We start from the raw sequence: 25148 nt of genomic DNA, 5'->3' as shown, positions 1-25148 counted from the left end.
TGCTTGAAGTAAGTGTATCATGGTTTTATCATTGAGCCTTTTTATTTTCATCTTGTTCATGGTACATATTATGTCTTGTCATGTTCTTCATGCTAAGTTATGTAGATCTGTGATCAGATTAGGTGGCTATGATCGGGTAAGCCTTTTATTCTGCACTTGTATTTGATCAGTTCTCATTTATACTGCAACATTATAGATTTATCAGGTCGTTGTACAGTCGATGTGACTGAGTCTTGATTATACTGTAAGGTGAGATTTTATACTATTTGGAGTCAATATAGGTTATTATGTTTTCCTTTTCACGTCTGATTTGCAAATTAATTTCTTCTTTTTTAAAACTGACTCTTAATTTACTTTTTAATTTTTCAAAAGGACTTTTTCTCTTAATGTTGGTTCATGTTGTGCTTTCTTTTTCTTCTATTCTTTATTCAATATTCTCTTCCTTTTTTGTTGCGCTCATGTTCCTTGGATCACTTCATTGCTTAATTCTCATGGTCTCTTCCTAACCTTTCTCAAGCATTTTCTTCAATTAATCAATTTACTTTAGTCTAATTGAATATACCATATCATTTAATTTAGCTGAAAGTATAATTTGATTGTCGTATGGTAGCAAAGCTTGATTTTCGATTGAGTTAATTTAATTCAATTCCAATAATTGTTTGAAGGAATCCTTCTAAAATGAATTGCAGAGATATTTTACTTTAATAATTAAATTATGATTAAAGTGAAATATTTCTGCAATTCATTTTAGAAAGATTCATTCAAACTATAATCTGGATTAACCATGATTTTATGTGGTAAATTTTGTTAAAGGTTTTTTGCTGCTTGTTCACACAGCCGTGTGTAATGCATCCCTGGAGGGCTATGTTTCTCTTTCCAAATATCACAATGTGAACCTCGAGTTGTTAGAGAGGTTATTCTTAATTTATTTTTAATAAATAAGTAATGTAGCTCCATAGTTTATAGTATAATTAAAAACATTCAAGTGGGTTGATTAATAAATGATGCAATATGCTATGAGTGATGAATTTTATGTTATTCCCACGTACTTTTTATGGTGTACTATTAAGCTACTTTATCTCTTTAGGTAACTGGATTCAAGATATGGCAGCATGTGGGAGACTATTTTAATCCCCCCAAGTGAGAATTTAGTTGGGCCTGGTTATTTCTATTTTTCTAGCAACTTGATATGAATATTTCTCCTTTACTCGTCAAACATCAACTTCCCCAATTTATACTATGTAAGGGAGATATTTTCTGCCATTGTTTTACTGATGATGTCCCATGATTTGGAAGTTTATTTATGTTATTTTGGATGTGAAAAGTTACGATATATTTTGGGTACATGGGAGAGGATAAGCTGCTTGGTCGCTAGAATAGTATATCAGAAGGTGGTAGAAGAACGATTGTTCATGAACTGTATAAAATCTTAATAACTACTCCCATTATTTCAAATGTTTGTCTGGTTTTGACTTTCAATAGACTTAAAGAAAGTAAAAAAAAATATTGAATCTTCTAGCCTTCGATCAAAATAGCACTTAGTCCAGTTATTTTATTTAAAATTATAACAATTTTTTTGAAATACATAAATATATGAATTAGGGAGAAACTCCATGAAAGGAAAATTAATGATTCATATAAATCGCTTAGTGGGAAATGTCCTGAAGAAATCCAATGAGTAACATAATATTGTTATATAGAAAAGAGCAACTATTGCCTTTTCTGATGTATCATATAATTTTATGATTTCATCGACTAAAAGTTATAAATTGAATGGTAATTACTGTAAAGATATGGCACCTCTACACAACTCAACCCCAGCTTATGAGCAGGGGTTTGTCCATTTCCATATATAGAGTCCAATTTCTCATCCCTATTGTGATGTGGAATTTCTTAACCTTCCCCCATATGCCCAGCCCTCAACTAGAGCATGAACCGTTATAAATGGGGACCTAACATCGGTGAACAATAAATTGGGATGAGTCTAACTCTAATACCATATAAAGATATGACACTTGAGTCTACCTCAACCTCAAAATCTAGCTCATGAGGGGAGGTTTGTCCAAGTCCATATAAACATTCCAATTTCCCATTCCTCTTCTGATGTGGGACTTTTTAAAAAATACAATTGAAATGATCGAAAAGGAAATGTGAGTTAATGTATGCTCAAGGTTGAAAATATCATAAAAAGACTTTAAAAAGAAGAGTCCCTTAATTACATAATTTTAAATGGAAATTGGGAATTGAATTCATTATAAGTTCTATTTATCCTTTTTAGAATATATATAGTATGCTGCCACTCAAACTCGTGCCGAGATTCATTAACACTGCTTCCTAAGAGCAGTGTGTTTACCAATTTCACCATAGCGGCCTGTCTTGAACTCATAATAGCATATGAATAAGAAATTGTCGAGATTAAGTAAGCTATTTTAGCTTAGTAATGACTCAAATAGATCAATGACAATAAATAGTTGTTCAAATAAGAATTTTAGGTTGAAGGTTGATTTTAGATTTGAGTTTAGATAAACCAAAGATGTGTAGAATGTACCAAAATGTCCTTAATCTTGTGGTCTTCAACATGTCATGTGAGTTGTGGCACATTGAAATTAAGAATTGCCAATAAAGGGAAGAGGCATTTTTTTCTTTAAACTTGGTAACTTTGGAAGGAGGCATTCTTTTATAGCAGAGAGAGTATTAAAACTACTAAAATTGAAAATACGAAGAAAACACGAAGTGCTTTTGCAAAAATAACAACATAGATTCCAACATCAAGCTATAAGCTTAGTTGCTCGAACTCTACTTGTGACACATGGAAATTATCAATTGCCAAAAAAGGGAAGAGGCATTCTTTTCTTTGAACTTGGTAACTTTGGAACGAGCCATTTTTGTTATAGCGGAGAGAGTATTAAAACTACTAAAATTGAAAATATGAAGAAAACATGAAGTGCTTTTGCAAAAAGAACAACATAGATTCCAACATCAAGCTATAAGCTAAGTTGTCAGAATCTTCACTTTTGGTGCCACACGCGTGTCGACATGACATGGATATGGGATCCATGTACAATTTGGTCAACCGATTTTGGGTGCTTTGACCAAAAAAAATTGGGTAAGTGTGGACAGTTTTAATGATTGTCTCTAACCAACAAAAGCTAAGGTGAAATTGAAGAAATGAAATACCTATTATCTATAACTTTATGTCACTCCTTTTCCGTTAATCTCTTTCCAGATTCTCCTCAAGTTCTCTTGTAATATCTCATAATTTAGGTTTTCTAAGTCTTCTTTTAGATATTTTAATTATTTTTAGGCAAAACCCCACACCCGTATCCCTACATGGATCCATATCCCCGAACCTTAAAAATTAGATCATGTAGGATCCAACTTCTAGATCTGCACCTTTATCGAACACCCGCACCGAGTCCGAGCAACTTAGGCTATAAGTGCTAAGAAACATACACTACATTAACAACAAACAACAACATACCCAAGGAATGTTAAATCTTTCTTTCTGTTAGGTCTTGGTCCAATATAGAAAACCAGGGATCTTATACACGTATATGAGTGGTGGCAATTGATTCTGGAGTTAAGGATGCAGGAACTTGAAGCCTAAAATATTTACAAATGCTTCTGAATAGGGAGTCTAGACTTTATGAGATACTGACAGGATGCTTCCTTATGCTAGATTTGCTCAATGTGAAATGATTGTCAATGTCTAATGTCTCCAATTATATGAGTAACTTAGAATAAAGAATAGGGTTGTATTGAGCAAGATATCTTTTGATGCTCAAATAAGATAAGAATTTACTGGAATGATAATCAACTTATATAACACAATGCCAATGCCTTCTATCTACTATTATACAAGTTTATCTAAATATTTTTTTTGGGTCTCTGATAATCTTCTTTCTCAGGACTTGCACTACTATTTCTTGGACATTCCACAGCTTCTATGAGAAGGTAATACCCCAAAGTTCTCTTCTCTTGATAGTTATTATAATATTTTGACTATTGTCCACCATGCTGCTAATATTTGGTATAAGGTGAGTTTCTGGGACCTGAATTATGTCGCCTTGTTAGTGGGTAGGTGGTTTGCGACGTTATCTTTCATGTGAGTTGTATGGAAGGAGAGGGAGAGAGTGTGTGAAGGGATAGAAATTGATTTTGTAAATGTAAGGATTAGCCTTTTTATTTCTAGTTTCCTTTTTGGTGCACCTATGAGTTCCCTGTTTGTATAAATGATTGACTGTCTTTTGTAGAGGACCATATTTTTGTATAGGTTCTCTATTTCTTGGTATACGGATACGGGATTTACCTGAATCATTAACAAATTATTTAACCTCATCAAAAAAATTGGTGGGTACTTTGTAAAGTATCAACTTAGAAAACTTTTACTAACAACCCGTCCTTTGTGGCTTATAAAGTCACTTGAATAGTATGTGTTTGCTTCTTTTTATTTTTGTAGTTCTACTTTTCCTCTTCTTTAAAGAAGGTTTCATTACATCTTTGATTTTGCAATTGGTTATATCACTGTGAGATGGCAACTAGACATTGTGGCTCATTTTATCTTATTGGAGAGAATATATTCTCCACTTCTCCTTAGCTTTCCACATTTTGAAATGCCAAACTTGGATGTTTAAGTTGAATAAAGAACTTCCACTCGATGCATCTATGCTTATATGGTGATTTAGAATAGAATTTGTTGTACAAAGTTATCTGTCTCTTACTTTTTGTTTCTGTACATTCTATTTTCTCATGATTTCTCTGTATGTTAAATACTTCTGCAATACGAAAGGCATAGGACACAAAACGGAGAGCTCCAACTTCCTATTGCTCCTCCTCCTAGTTTTTCGGGTGGTGACAATGAGGTAACGTTGTGTTTACATTGTTGTTATGTGATGTATCTTCACATCTGTTGTATGTTGTACACCTTTTAATTGATATATGGGGAATCCTATTACCCTAAGTAGTTAGAATCATCAACGTATTTTGACTTTACTCAAGTTCTCAAAGGTCATCATGGAGATCCTTCTTTAGTTGACTTCGACGGAAATCAGTATGGCCTTACTTTGGGATAAGGGCTACTAGGAAAAGACTTTTTTTAAGTAACTCAATTTAAGATTGTCCATCTATAGCTTAAGTTTCTATTTGTTATTATACACAGTGTATAACTATTTTTTTTTTATTAAAAAAATAACTTAACTCCAACATGCCTATGGTCGACTATTTTGAAGGAAAGGAACAACAGTTTCTTTGAAGACATAGCTAACTCAATTCAAATTGCATAATTTTGCTTTCTTTTGTTGTAAACAATAAAGAGGAATTTGTAAATGAAGCATAATCAATACTTAGTCTCTTACAATACCTATAAAATTAGATAGGGATTTTTTTTTTCTCACTTGTAATTACTACAACACTTAGTATTTGATTTGTAAGAGAATTACCTTTCTCTAAAAGGGATTATAATGAAAACTGAATTCATTGTTCAACCGAAGTCCAGAGGTAGATCTATCTTTGAAATTTATGGGTTCCTATAATGATCAAGTTAATGTAAAAATAACTGGGTTCACAGTCAACTTTTTATAAATACTTTGAGCATTTCTTAACAAACACAGGCTATGAACAAAAACCACGGGGTCCTGTGAACCATATCTCAAGGGCTATATTCCCCCTACCAGAGTCATCCATCAAGATAGTCCACCTATCTACCTAAAACATTATTAACTACATGAATTATAAAAATCCAACCTAGCTTGGTAGCACCAGCTTGCCATATGGTGATGAGACAATCATATATTAAAGTCCTTGACAGAAGTGGGGTTAGACTAGAAATGATATTGGTATGCTGTATTAGTATTATATGTCCCTCGTGAAGGAGGTTACTTGTAGAGGGAGTTAGTAGGTGCACACCTCATGGCTATCTCTTTGCAGTTTAATGCTCCTGTTTGTCGCATTGCTATCAAAGCCCTCAATCTCCCTGTCTGAGCCTCTAGTGAAGTGTGTGAACGGTTATTAGATTGGACCATCATATTTAAATGTACAATAAAAAATTGAATGAAACAAAACCCAATTTTATCTAGAAGAAAACTTTTGATGAACTATACTGTTCTTATTTGATTATTTATTGAAGTTTGGCATTTTGTTTTGAAAAGAATTAGGTTATGGAGTTAATATTTACTTCATATAAATGTCGAATCAACTAATGTAGCCTTATAGTATATGTATATATATACAAATATGAACTATTAAAAGTAATTCTGCAGGGAAGTGGTTACCAAATTTCTGCATCAGGAAGGGCAGTAAGAGATTCAGCTCGTTGTAGGCAAGGATGGCAGGAGCAACACCTTCTTGGTTATGGCGAGGTTGCTGAGTCAATTGTAAAGGTCTGGTACTGAATCCTTGTAGAGGTCTTTGGGTATTGATTTTCTAAAGTTTGATCCTGTCTATTGCCATGTACAAGTAATTTTGGTGTTTTTCATCTTTTATAGGACATGACTGCCAACAATACGCCAAAACGTGCGAAGAGCCTAAAAATTAGTGGTAAGATTGTTCGTCAATTTTTTGCCAACTTGACTTCTTCCTATATCTGTATCATTGAGTTGTTTTCTCCTCACCATTTCGCAATATGAAGTTTGGCACTCTCCAAAACTTTGACCTTTAGTGGCTGTTATTAACAATGTAACTATATCAGGATCATCATCCGAGAACTTTAGTTTTTTCTTTAACTCATACCCTTATCAATAAGGAATAGTGACCACAATAGAAGTTCTTGTTGTATTCAGGTTCTCTTAAGAACTAGGAACAAAATGAAGTGGAGCACCCAATGAAAGCTGCAGGAATTGAAATATCTAAGCAGTAAGTCATACTTTATCTTGATCCTTTCTTCTAATGTTTTTATCTCTAAACTCAATCTTAAGTTATTTTGATGAAATCTAGAACGGTTCAATACAAATGCTAGAGTTACTTCATATATTCTGCACTCCATCATTTGAAATTGCATTTGTTTGTTTAATCTTAATAAGTTCTTTTGTCGCCTTTCAGATAGGTCTTTGAATTTCATTCAATTTCATCTCACCATAGGGCACAATGAAAGAATATACTAATTAGTTGGGATTAAGTTTTACTCATGATAGTATGTTTACTTTAGCTCTGATGCTCTTTAGTAGTCTATTAATCTTGTTAGACTTGCATGTAAATAGAAAATATAGAGAATTTCTATTGCTAGAGAAACTATAAATTTTATAATATTGGATTCTGGACGTTGCAAAGGGCCTGGTTAAACCTCACTCCAGTGTAATATCCACCAAACCACTCATGAGTGGTAAACCGTACTAGCAAGCCCCATGATGAGCTCGATTGAGAAAGTATGCGGGGAGTTTTGAACTTGAGACCCACATTTGGGAGATCCACTGCTCAATTAACTCGGTCACCCTTGTGGGTGTTGTAGAGAAATTATTGTGTAGATTATCCACTTTTGTATACAATGCCACTTATAGTTTTGTTTGTTGGAACAAGCGGTGTATCTATTTTTCAGGGTTGCATGCTAGAGGCAATGAAAATAAACTTCCTTAAAATGGAATTCGATAATCATTGGGATTAGGAACCGTCGGGCTGAGGACATCGCTCACATGCATTCTCTAACTTTTGATCTGTCTAGCTTATTATTCTTCTCAAGACCAACTTCATTGTGAATAGGCTCATTACATGATAGAAAAATCTTACTATTGTTTGAAATTTGAATAGATATATTGTACACAGGCAGTTTTTATCACCCAAAAGAAAAAGAGTACTAGGAACTTCAATAATTGCTTTCCATATGCCAGGTTGGATGTCCAAGTTGTTGATGTTGGACCCCTTGCTGATTGGGTGAAAATCAATGTTCGTGAAACAGTAAGTTCTTCTCAGATGTAAAAAAATTAAGAACGTCTAGATTATGCATTCCATTTATCTCATGTGATTTGTAATGATTTTATGCAATCAAAATGATTCTTTTGAGATCTATGCACTAGTGCGTGGGCTTTTACGAGATGAGGTATAATACCAATTGTGCTACTTGTTTCCATGAAGTGCATTCAATTTATTTTCTTGTGTGTACTCTCATAACTTGTTGATGTGTTTTTATTATTGCTTGGAATAATTGAGTTTCTCTTTTTTGCAATTATTGTTTGGGTTTTCAGTGTTAGTTTCATCTCATTGAAAGGAAAAAACAACTTTCTAATAGATGGTGTCGATATTTTTTTTTTATAAGTTCATTATGCAACCTTCATCTCCAAAAAATCTGGTGTTTATATATTTATTTTTTTGCACTGTTCTAACTTCTAATGAAGTCTTAAATAACCTGCACGCTTTTACAAACTTGTATTTTACTATTTTGTGAGTAATTTCAGTTATATTGTAAAAAAATTCAGCAAAGGTAATGATTTAGCATCATAAAACCACAGTTTCTAGAGATTGGACGAATAATTTTTTCAACTTTTGTTTCTTTTGCCTTTTATTTTAATCTTTTATAACTTTCTCAAAGCTCGAATTCCCTTATTTCTTGGTAAACATAGGTACAGGTTCAATCTGATCCATCTAGTCACCTGGTCATTACCGTTTAGCCAAACCAACTTGAAAATATTTGGGGTATTACCGCCTTCAAGAAGGTACACACCTTGCTATTTATTTTACTGATTTTGGCTTTGATAGAGTAATTCAATCTCTGCCGTACTTGCATATTTTTGGATGGGTAATTTTCTCTAATAAAGAAAAACACTCATACAAAAAACATGATATTTCTTCAATGGATCTGAAAACTATATCATTGTTACGTTTCTATTTGTTGATCGCAACAGTGTAAGAAGTCTACGACAATCAAAAGGTTCTCCATTTGTAAGTTGGCTGACATAATTTTTTTTCAGGTGGTCATCTTACTTGCTAGAATTGATCAACTTCTGGCCAACGCTTTTGTCACCCTTCATGCGTGTCTTCATGTTCATGTGCCCTTTACGCAGCAAAATCTGTGAGTTAACAAAGTAGGAGCATTGGTAGTTGGCCAACATTGTGGATGCTTGTCAATAGTTGTAGTTGTTGTTGATGATACTATGGGTAAAGAAATTTGATGCTGAAGGTGTTTATCAAAATATCAGTAACACCACCTTCATTGTTAAAGACTCATATAGCATCGATAAGTAGCTAGCATGGAGTTTTTCACCTTACAAGCTCCTTCCATGTGGTTTGATTGTGCGATTTGTCGGGGGGCCCCAACTCCCATCCCATCTCCCATACACCCCCAAAATCTTTTCTTTTCTTAGTTAAGACTAGCCTACTGTTTCTTCTCAATATTAGGAAGATGATTGTGGAGGAGATTTGCTTGACAATAGAGAAAAAAGTCCAGTTTTGGAGGATGAAAATTGCTTATTTGGTAGCAGGAAAAGATGAAACTTAAGGAACAGTGTTACTTTTTGGAGCTGTGTGGAGAAAGAATAGGAAGGAAAGAGAAGAACTACTGTGGAGAATATTTTGTTGGGAGCGTCAACCTACAAAATGGGCCCTGCAGTGCGGGATTTGGAATCAGTCTGAGCTCAAAAAAATACTAAGGACAGGAATGCACTTTTTAGGTCAGTCTGATTACGGGATGTTTTGTGTACTTGAGTTGTCCTTTTGCAATATTGTATTTATTGTTTCACTTTTGATAATTGCAATCCAAAATAAGTGATTGTGGTATATATAAGCGCATCATATTAGGAAGTTCTCAGACAAAAAAATTGAAAAGAGAGATGGCAATAAAGCTGAAATAACTAATTAAACTAATACCTATTCCGTTTTGTACTTCAGGTGCTGATGTTGCGTATAATGTTAATCCCGAGCCTTTCTAAATAAAAGTTCAGAATTTTTGGGCATATGACATTTGCACAAAGGTCACATTTTTATTGAAACAATCCATACAGTTTTGGTATAACAATATGTGTAAATACTAACCCTTAACATTGGCCAAGCTGTCTTTACAAAAAAAACATTGATCAAGTTGCTGGTTCATGTCTACAACTTCATTATTTCTCGAGTCGTCATAATATATACCTTAACCAGAAGTTGAATTATGTTCCTTTATGAGGTTTGAAAGATCCATTGTGCTGATATCAATGACGATGTTTGCCATTCACCAACTAGAAAAACCAGAAGCTCAGACCAAAATTTGTGATATCGCGCTCTCTATTATGTTATCATATTAATCTGAAAGAAGAAACAGCCTGCATATTGCAAGAAATTTCAGACATTGATTCACTTGAATATAACATCAGATTAAATGACTGGCTGATTCACTTGAATATAACATCAGATTGAATGAGTTGCTTAACTGTTATTGCAAAAAATCCTCACTTAAAAAACAATAAGCAATGAAGATTTCATGCACAAAACAGGACATTTCAAGATAATATTATCGATAAAAAACATATTCCCATGAGCAATATCCTTCATGTTATCTAACAAAATTTGTGATACTAAACACTCTTAGAAAGGATGACGCGTATTGGTAAAACTGTGAAAATATATCCGTCAAGCCATAAAATATTTTGCAAAAATAGTCAAAAATTATGTTGAAAACTTTGAGTCAATATGAAATGTGATGCAAATTGCTTCAACATATCAGCACATTCAAACTCTTAAATGAAAAGCTTAAGGGTGTCGTTGATGACACTGTCTCGTGAAAGACATAAGAATAGAAAGATTCATGTTTGGTTCGAGAAGGGATTTTGAATCCAGGATTCAAAATCACTCACAAGCTTGGAAAGAAATGAGGAGAATATTTTCTGTATTCAGAACATCACTCGTAACAATCCACAATGAAATGATGGCGCCATTATATGGAGTTGAAAAAACATGAATTGGATTTTAAACAAGTAAGCTTAAGAAGAATCAAATTAATTTTGGCAAAGTCAGAATTCGATTAGGCCTTATATATATCTTGCGTGTAGGGGGAGAGAGGCAAATCAACCTCTTTCGCCTTCAACCCCATTTCTCATGTGTACAAGCACATACTTTTTTTTCTATATCTTTTTACAAAGCCTATCGAAGTTTACAATTCCTTATTACGATAAAGAGAGTTCTTCCTAATCCACGAGGGACCCTTTCTTTTGAGATACTATAGACATTTTTGTGATGCATATCTTCACTCAAAAAACTATCAAACACGAAACAAGAAGAAAATGATCTTTAATTACCTTATGTATTTTGGCACCATATTTCTCTACCTTCTCGTCTACAAACTGTGAGATAAATTAAATCTTGTCAACATTACAACTATTAATCTCTTCATCATCCTCTCATAATGGAAAAATGAAAAGCAAAGTAAGTTTAATGCATTCTTTTTTGCTTCGTTTAGTGGACCTATACAGTGAGAGTATACAGTCTGTTGGAAATCCCATTGTCAGCTATCCTAAGCACTAAAAATAGATGTCTGAGACTTTCACCGGGATTTTAGAGAGTGTACTTGATGTAATACAACCCTTATTAACAAGAGTAACAATTATCAACGGCTCAAAAAATTGAACGTCCTCACATCATGTGCAAGTATAAACTCCTAAACGTTGAAGCAAACTCACAACTACTTCAGTGAGATAAAATCACTTAGTTTCTTAAATGGCAGAGGCAGATTCAGGATTTTAAGTTTACGTGTTCTAAACTCTAGGAATAAGAGCTTCTCTTATTTACTTGTCGAAAATCATTTCATAAAAACACTTTCTAATTATGTAGGTACAATAGTATGTATTCCATTTCATTTCTTTATAAATAGAATCTGTTTGATTTATAATTAAGCCTCAAACAACCATTGCATCGAAGCAAGTTTTAGCGAGTGTTTTAGGTTGTGTTCATATACCTTTAGAAGTTTTGCTATCTATGAGTTTTTCTTTCACTCCTGACAGTCATTGCCAACTTCTATCTAATCCACTAACCAGTTAAAAATCATTGAGGACCGAAGTAAGAACACCAAGTGAAGCATTAAAAGAAGAAGGAACAGAGAGTTTTATCAAAGTAGGGATGGATTAAACCGCACCAGATTCTCAGCAAAAACATCAACTTTCCCGAAAGATTCCAATTTGGTGAAATCAGCACCAAGGCTTGTGATTACAATGCTGACTGAAACACAAATGATCAAGTTCATATACACAACAATCTAATAAAGCTCAAATGAACCGATCCATCACAATGCCTAACTAATACCATTTGAGTTAGAAGCTTTTGGAGGATAAAAAGCTAAGAGTGACCTTACTCCATCACCTTCACCCGCGCCTATTTGCCGTACAAGTAATTCTTCATTTGTTAACATCATTTTCTTCTCATTCTCTTCGCGTTAGAGCAAATCGTTCATTTATTTTGTAATTTGATACACTTTTTTGGCTTACATGGCACACTCTATATATGACTCCACGTAGTTTATGCGCGTTGGAGATGTTTGGGTGTCACGTAGCAAAAAATGTGTACAAAATTACAAAAAATGGGCTCGGGGGTAATAGGACCTTAGTTTCTTTAAGGTGTGTCTATGGGATTTCCATCATAGTTTAGGGGGGTTACTTGTACCTAATCTCGCTAAAATTTCAAAATTACTAAAATTGGCCAAACCTTAATAACATCGTTTCCTTCTTTCATGCATCTTCTTAGTTATTTTTTCCTTTTCTTTAAAATTTAATGTACTGCAAAAGTGAATCGTCTCAAGCAAATTACATATCAAATGACTCGAAACACCGAGAGGATTTCATTTCTAAAATTTGAGATTATTTAGACATGAATTCGAGTTGACCGATATTGAATAGTCAAGGTATACTTCATGTATAGACTATTTATACTTCATATGTAGTTAACTATATTTAATTTTTAGAGTATACTGTAGCATATAGTCAATGTATAACTCATATATGAGTACGTTATATTATATAGTCAGTACATACTTTATATGACTTTTAGCAAACTATAGCATATAATCAATGTATATGCTGAATAGTTTTTTTAAATTATATAACTATATTTATTGTAAACTAATTACTAATTTATTATATATAATTGATACTATTCCTAATATATAAGACCAAAATAATACATTACTTTTTAAATCAAGTGCCATTTTGTTGTTTTCTCAGAAAGTCTCACGTAAAGACAAAGGAATTAACTCAAATCTGACTCACACTCTTAAGTTACAAAGTGCCAAAAATATTTAAAGAAGCAAAAGCCGCCATTGGAGGGTTAAGCTCACGATCGTTTCCTTCTTTGTTAAGCTACTTTGCTTCATCAACCTCCGATTTCAATTGCAGATTCCTCCCTGTCACTGAATTTGATGGATTCGTGTAAATTTTTTCACTAACCGACATTACTTGTTTATCTGTTGAACTTTGCTCTATTTTTGAAAAAAATGATAAAACTAAACACATTTGAGATGTGGATGAAGTTTTGATGTATTTTTCTGGTGAATTGATCGGCAGGAGGACCTTTTTTTTAGTTTTCATTCTGTTTAGAGTTGAAAAGTATGATTTTTTTTCTGTTTTTTGTGTGTTTGTGTGGCAGAATACATGCTTTTGCAAATAGACTTTATGTATAAGGGATTTTGGCCATGAAAATTGAAAGAATTTGAAAAAAAAAATACTTTTTTCACTCCAAATCACTCGCAAAAACTCAAAAACAATTCTAATTTATATTCACAATCAAACACAACTCCAATTTTCAATCATCAGTATTCACTTTTTTATAGTGAATAATGATGATTGAAAATTGGAGTTGTGTCGGGCCCCGAAGCTACCCCCAGGACACGGACACGGAACCTATGATCACGACTGACCCCAAGCTAACCCTGCTGGCATATCATAAGCATACTAAATAAGATAAAGTAAAAAAGTATTGTGCGGAAGCTAAATCATCATGTAAAATGAAATGATGGGGAATACCCACAAACTATCTGAATATATAAAAACTGAAAGTTTTACAACTACTGAAAAGTCAAACTCAAACGCTAAAGCTGAATCTAACTATGTCTGAAATAAGCCTCTAACTGACTAGGACATGCCCCGAGCTAAATCTAGCAAAAACTTAAACTAAAGACTAAAAGCAAAAGGAACATGTCTGTCATCCTTGGAGAATGAGGACTCACCACTGATAGTGATGAAGTGAAGTTCAGGAACCGATCTATGCGTGATTTGGAAGCTTCAAACCTGAACCTACATCACGAGAAGATGTAGCGCAGTGTACGTGTCAGTACTCGAATACTGAGCATGCAGGATAGAGTAAAGCTTAATAACATACATAACTAAACAAATCATATAACTGAGCAATGATATGAGATAAGCATGATACTATACTGAGAATAATGAACATAAACTAACGGAATGCAATGACCAAGTTTATAACATACTAAAACTGAAATCTAAGTGTAACTGATAACATGGTTAAGGCGATAAAATCTAACCGTGGGAGCTACTAATAACCGACATAAAACCACATGAGCCAAATGTGGATTACATTTATACTCCCTATCGAGAGGACCCGATATACCCTGACAGAGGTATAGATGCATAACTGTTATGCCCATGAGGGGACTTATAAACCTACGGAGGCACATAGTTCTGGAAATATTCAAGTACGCTTAACCCTAGTCCACTCGGTCTAAGGCCACTCCCAATTAGAATATATATAAGTAATGTTATGACTGAAATGCTGAAGTACTAGATAACTCAATTACTGACATGCAAACTATGAGAATGCAACAATTATAACTGATAATCTAACATTTGTAAATTGAAGCATGTGTATCTGAAATAACTGACCTAGCATTTATAATTCATGAACTAAAAGAACTACATAGCTAGGGTTCTGAATATCATATAAGAAACTAAGCAACAATATGATAATCTCATTTGGATTATTCTAATAGCTAAAACCTAACAATTTCTAACATTCAAGAAACCGTAGGTCTAGATATTATTAAGGGAATCAAATTTCTAACTAGAATCTACATACCTAATGGGTAAAAGGATTCCACTAGTGAAATCCCACATACCAGGTGAAGAAATTCCCAGAGAAATCTATTAATTTTGAGGCTGGAACTGATAAAAACTCGTTCCGTTCTTGAACTAGGGCTGCTCGACTTTCTCTTCTATTTATCCCTAAGTTTAATGAAGTTTTGGTGAATAATTGATTAGGTTAGGTTCTAATTAGCTTACTAGGCTAAAACTGACAAAAACTACGTATATTTTCAGATATGGTCGACGACACTATAGAGGTATTTATTGATGATTTCTCTGTGGTAGGTGACTCATTGGATGGTTGTTTGATGTATTTGGCCTAGGTACTAAAATGGTTTGAAGAGTGCAATCTTGTGCTCAATTGGGAAATATGTCACTTCTTGGTGAAAGAAGGGATAATTTTGGGTCATTGGATTTCTGAAAAGGATATTGAGGTTGACAGAGCTAAAGTTGAGATAATAGAAAAGCTTCCACCATATATCTTTGTAAAAGGTTTTAGAAGTTTTCTTGGGCATGCAGGTTTATAGAGGATTTCTCTAAAATTGCACACCCAATGTGCAAACTGCTTGAAAAGGAGTGTAAGTTTGATTTAGATGATACTTGTCTAAGAGCATATAGAGAGTTGAAAGCATAGTTAGTTTCCTAACCTATCATTATTTCAACGGATTGGGGGCAACCGTTTGAAGTGATGTGTGATGCGAGTGGAGTGGCGCTTGCTGTGGTATTGGGATAGAAGAGAGATAAGATTCTTCATCCAATTTACTATGCTAGCAAAGCACTGAATGTGGCTCAAAAGAACTATACGGTACCTGAACAGGAACAACTTGTTATGGTTTTCACATTCGAGAAATTTTCATCCTACATTCTTGGTACTAAGGTTATAGTGCACACTGACCTTTCTGCATTGAGGTATTGATGGTTAAAAAGGATGAAAAACCGAGGTTGATCAAATGGGTATTGTTGTTGCAAGAGTTCAATTTTGAGGTCAAGGATAGAAAGGGGACAAAAAATCAAGTTGCTGATCATTTGTCCATATTAAAGGAGGAAGCTATGCTTAAGTTAGGATATGGGGCTGAAATTATGATGGATTCCAAGTCTTGTTATCGTTGCCAAAGAGAAGAAGGAATTTCAAAGAGGGAAGAGCTACCTATGAATCCGATATTGGTGATTGAGTTGTTTGGTGTTTGGGGACTTGACTTCGTGGGTCCATTTTTGAGTGCACATGGGGTGAAGTATATTCTTGTTGCGGTTGATTATATGTCGAAGTGGGTGGAATCAATTGCACTTTCAAACAATAAGGGTAAGAGTGTCACCGCATTCTTGAAAAAGAGTATGTTTTCTAGATTTGGTACACCTAGTGTGATCATCAGCGATGGAGATTCCCACTTTTGTTATAAGTTGTTCAAGGCGTTGCTAGAGATATTGGGAGTTCGTCACAATGTAGATACTCCTTAACATCCACAGTATAGTAGGTAAGTTGAAGTGTCAAATAGGGAGATAAAGCAAATTCTTGCAAAGACTGTGAATGCCAACAAAACGGATTGGTCAAAAAGGCTTGATGATGCTCCATCTACCTATTGCACTGCATTCTTCACTCTCATAGGTATATCTCCCTACCAACTTGTATATAGAAAGTCATTCCATTTGCCAGTAGAACTAGAGCATAAGGCTATGTGGGCGCTAAAGAAGTTGAATTTCGATTGTGGCGTCGAATCGAGCCCAAGAGTGAATGACATGAATGAGCTTGATGAGTTTCGCCTAAAAGCATATTAAAGTACAGCCTTGTACAAGGAGAAGATGAATAAGTATCATGATCAAAAGATTGAAAAACATGAATTTGTTGCGGGTGATCTGGTGCTTTTATTCAACTCAAGGCTACGATTGTTTCCTAGCAAGCGCAAGTCCAAGTGGACCAGGCCATTTCCAGACACTGAAGTATTTCCACATTGAGCGGTCGAGCTCGAGAACAAGGAGGGAACAACATTCAAAGTGAACGGGCAAAGAATCAAGGTCTATATAGCGAAATCAGAGAGTGTGCAAGAAGTTATTTAGGCCTACTATATTGATGAAGTTTTAGTAATCAAGGTGTTTACATCGTGCCACGACATTAAATCAAGTGCTGTATAGGAGGCAACCCAAGATGTACCATCTAGCCAACTATTGGTTTTTATTTTTGATTTAGTAGTTTTCATCCTTTATTTTAATTTTTGTAACTCTTTAGATAGGTGTTTTATTTTTGTATTTGTGTCTGCTAGATATAGAATATCGCCAGTGTCTAAAAAGTGTCCAGAAAATGTAAAATGAAAGTCCTGATGGTTTCTACGTGTGTAGGGGTGAAAAGGCAAAATCTTCCGTAAAACAATTGTGCAGTGGTCTACGAACCCCATCGACGGTCCGTTGGTCCATCCACGGACCGTGGATGACATCCGTAGACCCCATGTAAGTGATCTGAATTTTCTAAGTGTCAGCGTAACCTACTGACATGACCTTTGGTCCGTAGGTCGATCCACAGACTGTCAATGGTGTTTAGTGGGTCCAAAATTAGGGTTTGCCTAACCCGACCCGGACACCGTTTTTAATAAAACCCGTTTATTTTTTAAAACAACCCCACGTTCAAATCTCCCTCCCAAACGTTTTTCATCCCTCTATCTCCCTACATCACTCCCATTTAAACCCAATTAGCCCATATCATCACCCAATTGATTCCCCCAAATCCCATAGCCATTCTTTTCTCTCCCAAATCAATCCCCACTTCTCCTCTTCTTCCCTAACGATTCCAAAGTCTGGCTTCGGCGTCGAAAGGTTAGCAAAGGGTCACGAATATCATTGGAACACACACTCATAATTAGTGATTACTTGTGAGGTATACAAATTTCTCCCAAACTTTGAATTACTTCATTGTTTAAATTGAAATCACATCGATGAACTTGACCTTGAGTTGTTAGTTTTGTGTTTGAATGTTGAATTATAAGTTAGAATAACCCTTGGTATTATGGTATGCGAGTGTTTATTTAATTAAAACCCAACTAAAGTAGAGTAAATGGTCTAATTAGAAGTTTTTATTTAGGGTTCCTAGTTTTGGTATGTTAAAATTCGAGTTGTGTGTAATCAAAACCCTAGGTATGAAGAACTACCATATATTGTGTTGAAATGCATGAGTAGCCCTAGGTTGCATGATTGATTGATGAAATAAGGAGTAAAGTTTGAGTCATGTCTTAAAAATGGCACAGTACTGGCTCACGAGACCCCGTCTACAGACCATAGGTCAGTCTACGGACCGTAGGTCAGGTTCATAGCATATAAAGTTTTTACTAACTGTCAAACCACGGTGTGAACTACAGTCCATCGTTCCATCGACAGATCGTACTGCACATCCGTGGTTCCCACATCAGAGACACAATTTTGGGTATTCTAACCTACGGAGGGGACCCAGGACCGTCAGTACCCACCGTACGTCGACAATTCTACTACAGTTCAAGGATTTTTTTATATATTTTTTTTGTTTGAAAATTGTTCTAAAATTAATCCATGAGTATTATTGCACTATTTTGTTACTAACTAAGCTTCCACAGGTACCACGGCCCCGAAGCAAGCTCTGACCTACGCTGCAAAGGGCAAATCAAATTCATAGCTCCCTCTTTCAAGCCGATCGATGAGGATACGGATGGGAGTATGTTCCAACTCCCACTAGGGACTCCCCCACTTCTCCATGCACTATATAGAAATGTGCCCGACAGGTCAGGTCCGATGTGGTCACTGTCCCCCCAGTCTGAAGAGGGGGCCACACCGATCGGATCATAGGCCAACTTAGAGTCCCCATCCGGCTCTGACTCCAGCTCCAGCCCTAGCGGCAACACCACCTCCTCGGACGAGTCTGATAGTAATGAGATATCATAGTACCACCCGTACTGAGCCACCAGTTGTTGCTAGAGTGCCTATCAAGTGGTGTGTGGAGGGATAGTTTCAGATTTACATGGATGCTCCCATACTGAATGACCACGATAGGATGTCTTGATTAATGATAGAGGAGTGCTAGATTCTCACAGGTAGCCTCCACACAGCTCTAGTCATCCACGATATCTTTCAGAAGAACAGGTGTGAGTGGATAGCACGTAGCCCAAGGTCCTATAGCAAGGAGATTTTATGGGAGTTCTACACTTCCTAGGCCGCCACTATTAGAGTATCCATCTCTAAGGGGGCCAAGCCCACAACTCAGCCTCTACTTAAGGCCACACTCGTCTGGGGTTCACTGTTGAAATCTCTCAGACCACCCTCCGCAAGTTTATCTATGGACCGGACCACAGTTTGCCGATCAATACAAAAGAGTTTGACTATCAGATAGGCATTATTTAGAGCGGAGAATTTCAAAGGAATGCTGGGCAGAGAGAGTTCCTTGTGAGATGGATGGCCCGACACATTGCTACGGATGGAGAGCGCGTTGTGTGGGTCCAGACCCTGAGCTTGGGTATCAAGAAAGCGACCCTCACTTTTGCTGCTAAATTCTTCTGGTTTCTGGTGTGGAACCGTGTGTCCCCTACTTAGGTGGACAATCTGGTCACATGAGACCAAATGTTGATGGGTGCAGTTATGGTAGCAGGGTTCGAGATTGACTTTGCGTGCATATTGACTGCGAAGATCCATGAGAGGGTCCTCAAGGCCACCACCACAATGCCCTTCCCGTGCCTCATCTTCCAGCTATGTAGGGATGCATCCGTACCAGTATGGTATTGTGACCGATTGCTTCAGGCAACCAAGACTGTTGACATCGACCTTATTCGGGATGAGGCCAATATATACGCACCTCACACGGAGCCACAAATAGAGGTGCCACCACTGGGAGATGACCTTGTAGCAGATGTGGAGCCTATGTAGGGTGATGACACTGCCCCTCCATCCACTATAACAGATGCACAAGCTCCTCCATCTCCATCTGTCGGTCAGGCCCCTAGCTCACCCTGATCCACCCACTCTTCCGGTTCCACCACTATCCCTCTATCCAGAGTCTAGAAGCCAGAGACGAAGATGGCCACCCTGCTTCAGCACATAAAGACTTTAATGCAATTGTCCATATAATAGTCTGAGGGGAGGATGGAGCGTATTATGGAGCAAAAGGCTCAGGTTATTTTTAAGCGCTTGGATGCCTTTGAAATGTGTGTGTTGGAGAGGCTAGCCCTGACCGTTGATGTGTCCACCTTCCAGCAGGAGTTCGCTAGACTTCGCGCTGATGTTGATGCACTCCTAGCCCCTAAAGAATTTGCCAAAGTATGCACCTACGCCACCAGTTGGTAAGGTGGTGATGACAACTTTATTCAGCAATGATAAACCTCCACCATATTCTTCCTGTGTTTTTGGGAAGCGCCCTCGCTTCGGTTCTACTTCTGATGATGTTGACACCCATAGATTCAAGAAGAAGGAGGGCCAACAATTGGAGGAGGCCACGAGGACGTCATTATTAGATGAGGAGTTTAGATAGTCGTGGGCTAGGGAGAGAGGTATTGGCCCATCTAGTGGTCTGACCACGACTGACAGTTTTGTGAGAGTTAATGACAGTACTTATGAGAGTACTTATGAGAGTGTTGGGATAGTAGATGGGAGCGCTACTGATGGTGTTCCAAGTGTTGATCCAGCGGTCTCCAGGAAACTAGACCCATCCGTTTCTTTAGTGGTCTTTAGCGCATATGCGCCACATGTTTGCTTCACCCGATCCTTTACTTCCGATTTTTTATGTGCATTGGAGACAATTGCACTTTATTTTGTTGGGGGTGGGGTAAATGGATTGTGAGTGGTAGGGTGAAGTCTGAGTAACCTAACTCATAATCCTCTTTTAGGGTTTTCTTGCCTGTGTTCTTTTCCCGAGAAAATGACATAAATAGTCCCTTAACTATATGAGTAGATAGTCCCTTCACTATACACTTAACATATTTAGTCCTTTAACTATTCAAAAACGTGTCAGCTTTGGTCCCTTAACTACACATTTATCGGTTTTAGTCCCTTAACTATAAACTTACCAGTTTTAGTCCTTTAAGTATTCAAAAACATATCAGGTTTGACCTTTGTCTATTTTTCAAATACAAATAGTTTAGGTTTATATTAACGGAAATCTTCGTGGAATTATATTTTTAACCAATTTTTAAAGTTGTTTCTCTGTTCCCGCAATTTTTTCTTCAAACTACTCTTATTAAAAGAACAATAACGTCAACGGTTCAAAATAAAATTAATGAGGAAATAAGATATAAGTCCTAATTTTATTCAATATAGGATAAAATTAAGCATACAATTGTTGTTAATGACTTGAATCAGCACTTGAATATGCTAATCAATGTGGATTTTATTTAATTTACTCAAATTTCTTTACAAAATATAAAATGAATAGAATAATAAAATTGATCTATTTAAAAAAATGCAAATCTACCATTTTATAAATTTCAATTTCTAAAAAATTAAATAAATTCCGTTTAGTAAAGTCGTTGGAGTACAAACTTTGAATTTAACGGGTAATAATTTTTTCCTTTTTATAATTATGTTTGGCATATTTAAGTCATTAGTAGCAATAATATGCTTCATTTTATCCTCTGTTGAATAAAATTATGACTTATATTTTCTTTCCCTGTGAATTTTACTTTAAATCGTTGAGGTTAAGGTTCTTCGCATAAAGTAAATTTGAAGAAAAAGTAGCAGAGGGAGAGAAACAATAGAAAGTTGCTAAAGGATTTAATTTCTCGAGGCATGGATTTTGTTAATATAAGCCTAAGCTATTTGTATTAAAAAAAATGGACAAAGACCAAACCTGATAAGTTTTTGAATACTTAAAGGACTAAAATTGGTAAGTTTATAGTTAAGAGACTAAAACCGGTAAGTGTATAGTTAAGGGACAAAAACTGATAAGTTTTTGAATAATTAAAGGACTAAATCCGTTAAGTGTATAGTTAAAGGACCATTTTAGACCTACTCCTTTAGTTAAAGGACTATTTATGTCATTTTCTCTTCTTTTCCCCAAGAGATTGTTTTAATTTCTATTGAACTGGCATGTTTAGGAAAGTATGTGTAAGAGTAAGTAGAAAAATTAAAGCATGATGGCATAAAAAGCATGAAAAAACTGATCCATGTCCGAAAATGATGAAATGTGCTAGATCTGTAGGCTTCATAAGTCGAATGTGCTAGATCTCAATGTGACATAATAGGAACCAATTTGACCTCATGACTTGAGCTAAAACTTGAACTGGGTAGTCGAATAATCTGATAATGAAACAATGTGCCAAGTGAGTGCGAGGAAAACCTTGAATTTTCATACAGTGTGTGCCAATTTATATCTTGCCCCATCGGTCCTGCTAAGATAATTTAGGCTAGATATTGGGAAGTGATTATAGGCCCTTGTTCAAAGTAGTCCACTAAAGCCTAAAATGATCCAACCAAATGAAATCAATGTTCTCTTTGATCCAAATGTTTGAGCATAAGATAGACAATTTCTTTTGATTCACCCAACTCACCTTCCCTAAAATAATTATTTTTTCCCCGGTCCATTCTTGGAATTGTGCATCTTGACTAACGCCAAAAGCCTAAGTTGAGGGTGACTAATTCAAAAAGTTACCTTAATCTTGGCCCTGGTCCGACTTCGGAAATTGTACGCCTCAACTCATGCTAAACACAAAAGTTGAGGGTGGCTATGAAAAAGGTAACTGAAAGGAAAAGAGTATGAAAAGAGTTGGGTGTTGAAGAGAGAAACTGAAAAGAAATGAAGATGTGAGTTTGTGCAAAAGAAGCAAAAAGATGATAAACAAAAGTGTTGAAAGAAATAAAGTGAAAGATAAAGAAGAAAGTAAAAAAAACAAAAATAATAACCATTAAGTCAAAAGTCACATATGTGTTGAAGAGAATCAAGTGAAAGAAAGTAAAATGAAAGGATGTCAAGAATAGGTTGAGAAAAGAGGTAAAAAGCCAATGTAATGTCAAGGAGGGCAGAAAGTCACTAAAAAGTACCCAAATGTACCATACTTGACCCTGAGACTACGTTACAAGTTAAGAAAGTCCTAAAGTCATCCTAGCAACTAGTTTGGAAAGTCCAAGCAGTGAAAATAAGGGAAAACATATGGTATTGAGCACTAACTGTACTTGAAATCACTTTTGAGTGTGAGTTTTGAACGAATCCTAAAAATTGAAAGTCATATCTCTTGTGAGTGAAAAATGGATTTCTTTTTAAGTGTGGGCTCTAATTACATTGTTGGAAAATTGATACCTTGGTGATTAAAATTGATGTATGTATTGGTGTCTGTTGGTCGATTGATGACATTTTTTGATCCGTATGAGTTAGTTTGTTGAGTCTAATAGCAAAGGTTTGCGCTAGGAAAATGGAATGGATTGAAATGACCATGTGTTAAATGACCCAAAAAGTTCTTAAAAATGTGCTTTGGAAGTTACCGGAAACTTGTTTAGCTATATAAAAAAATTCGTTTCATTTTTTGAAAATTCGACTTCATATTCTTGTTTAGGGGGTCAAATTGAGTGGGAAATGGGTCTAACCCAAATTTTAGAGCAACCGTATCAAAATCCGAAATTTCCAAGTGAAGCCTTTTTCGAGGGTCTACTTTGGAGGGTCGTATCTCCTAGCACACAAATAATTGGGTGGTCCATAACATATCCATGGAAATCCCTTTGAGTTAGCTACCTAACGCACTTCCTTTAACCTCATTCAGAGTTCGGACGAAGAAGTTATGCCCATTTTCGTAAAATCTGTCCGGCAGGAAATGCAATTTCCAGTGAGCGTTTTTACTGTTCACCCGCCTCATTTTTTTTTCTAAGTGTTGGACCATTTTTCCAAAGGGCATATGTTATTTCCTATATACCATTAGTTCAATTCCCATCTCTAAAACATTTCCCAAAACACCTCTCCCATACTTAGACACATTTTCTCTCAAGTTCTCTCAAGAACCCTAATCCAAAACCTTCCTCAAGATTGAAGAGACTCTTGCTCCAAGTTCCAAGCTTCCATTGAAGACACTCTCAAGACCTTCATAAGAACTCAAGGTATGTGGTGTTGAACTCATGGGTCCTTCCACCCATAGTGCCTAGACTCTATTCTACTCACTAATTCATGGTTTAAGTTAAGATTCATAAATTAGTCTTGTTCTTTGTAATAATTTCCTGCACATTGAATTTTAAACATGAAAAGTGATTGTTTTGAGCATGTTGTGACTCTAGAACTTGAATCTAAATTTGGAATGGATGTGGAGATTTTCATGTGGTATTGTGGGTGTTAAAAGGTGTTGTTGTAGGTTGTTCACTGGTTTGGCTGCATAATTACTACCCTATTTTCCATGCTCTTTGATTCCATTACATGCCTTCAAGGTGTTTGACAAAATGTCCAACTATGGAGAATTGATGAATCGATGCTTTAAAGCTTGAGTTATGAGATGTATGGCAATCCAGAGATGTGTTGATGACAAACTAAGCTTGTGTATATGTTCATTCCATACGTGAGATTGCATTAGAGCCTAATGGGAATTTCCTATATAAAGTGTTGCATGACCATGCCCGGTCCGGGGGAAAAGAACCGGACAACCATGTGAGAGGTTTATATCTCACCACCTAGGATGCTTGGGGTGTGACCAACATCAACCATGTGAGAGGTTTATATCTCACCACCTAGGATGCTTGGGGTGTGACCAACATCAACCATGTGAGAGGTTTATATCTCACCACCTAGGATGCTTGGGGTGTGACCAACATCAACCATGTGAGGGGTTTATACCTTGCCACCAGGGTGTCCGGGTGTGAACGGCATCCCCCATCCTAAGTTGGGGTTATAGATTGGTTGGATCATGCATACACATATGATATCTACTATTAGTATAGATTTACTTAAACATGTTTTGACTTCACTTTGATCATGCATCCTCATATTGTTATTCATAATGCCTATGAAACTATTTCTTGTATTTCGATTGTGTCCTTGTCTATTGTTGTGTTGCACCCCGCATACTTAGTACATTCCAAGTACTAACGCATATTTTGCCTACATGATGTCACCATGTAGGGACCGGAGCTACTCTTGATCCTTCTCTCCATTCACGTGGCTAGTACGGTGCTTATCCGAGTTTGTTGGTGAGTCCTCAATGATTCGAGGGCTATGTTATGTTTCCTACTCCTATGTTTTGAGACTTTAGCTTGCAA

At 36.0% G+C, this 25148-nt stretch overlaps 2 pseudogenes; one reads left to right on the top strand and one right to left on the bottom strand.

Moving 5' to 3' along the window:
- The first annotated feature begins 5907 nt into the window (after nucleotides 1-5907).
- On the top strand, nucleotides 5908-8999 carry LOC125861477 (AT-rich interactive domain-containing protein 5-like; annotated as a pseudogene).
- A 1197-nt stretch (nucleotides 9000-10196) lies between these two features.
- Nucleotides 10197-12304, bottom strand: LOC125861476 (psbP domain-containing protein 3, chloroplastic-like; annotated as a pseudogene).
- Between the last annotated feature and the right edge of the window lie 12844 nt (nucleotides 12305-25148).

Source organism: Solanum stenotomum, chromosome 4, assembly GCF_019186545.1.
Source record: "Solanum stenotomum isolate F172 chromosome 4, ASM1918654v1, whole genome shotgun sequence".
Classification (NCBI taxonomy): Eukaryota; Viridiplantae; Streptophyta; class Magnoliopsida; order Solanales; family Solanaceae; genus Solanum; species Solanum stenotomum.
The sequence above is the reverse complement of the archived record's forward strand: the minus strand, read 5'-3'. Positions and strand labels throughout refer to the sequence as shown.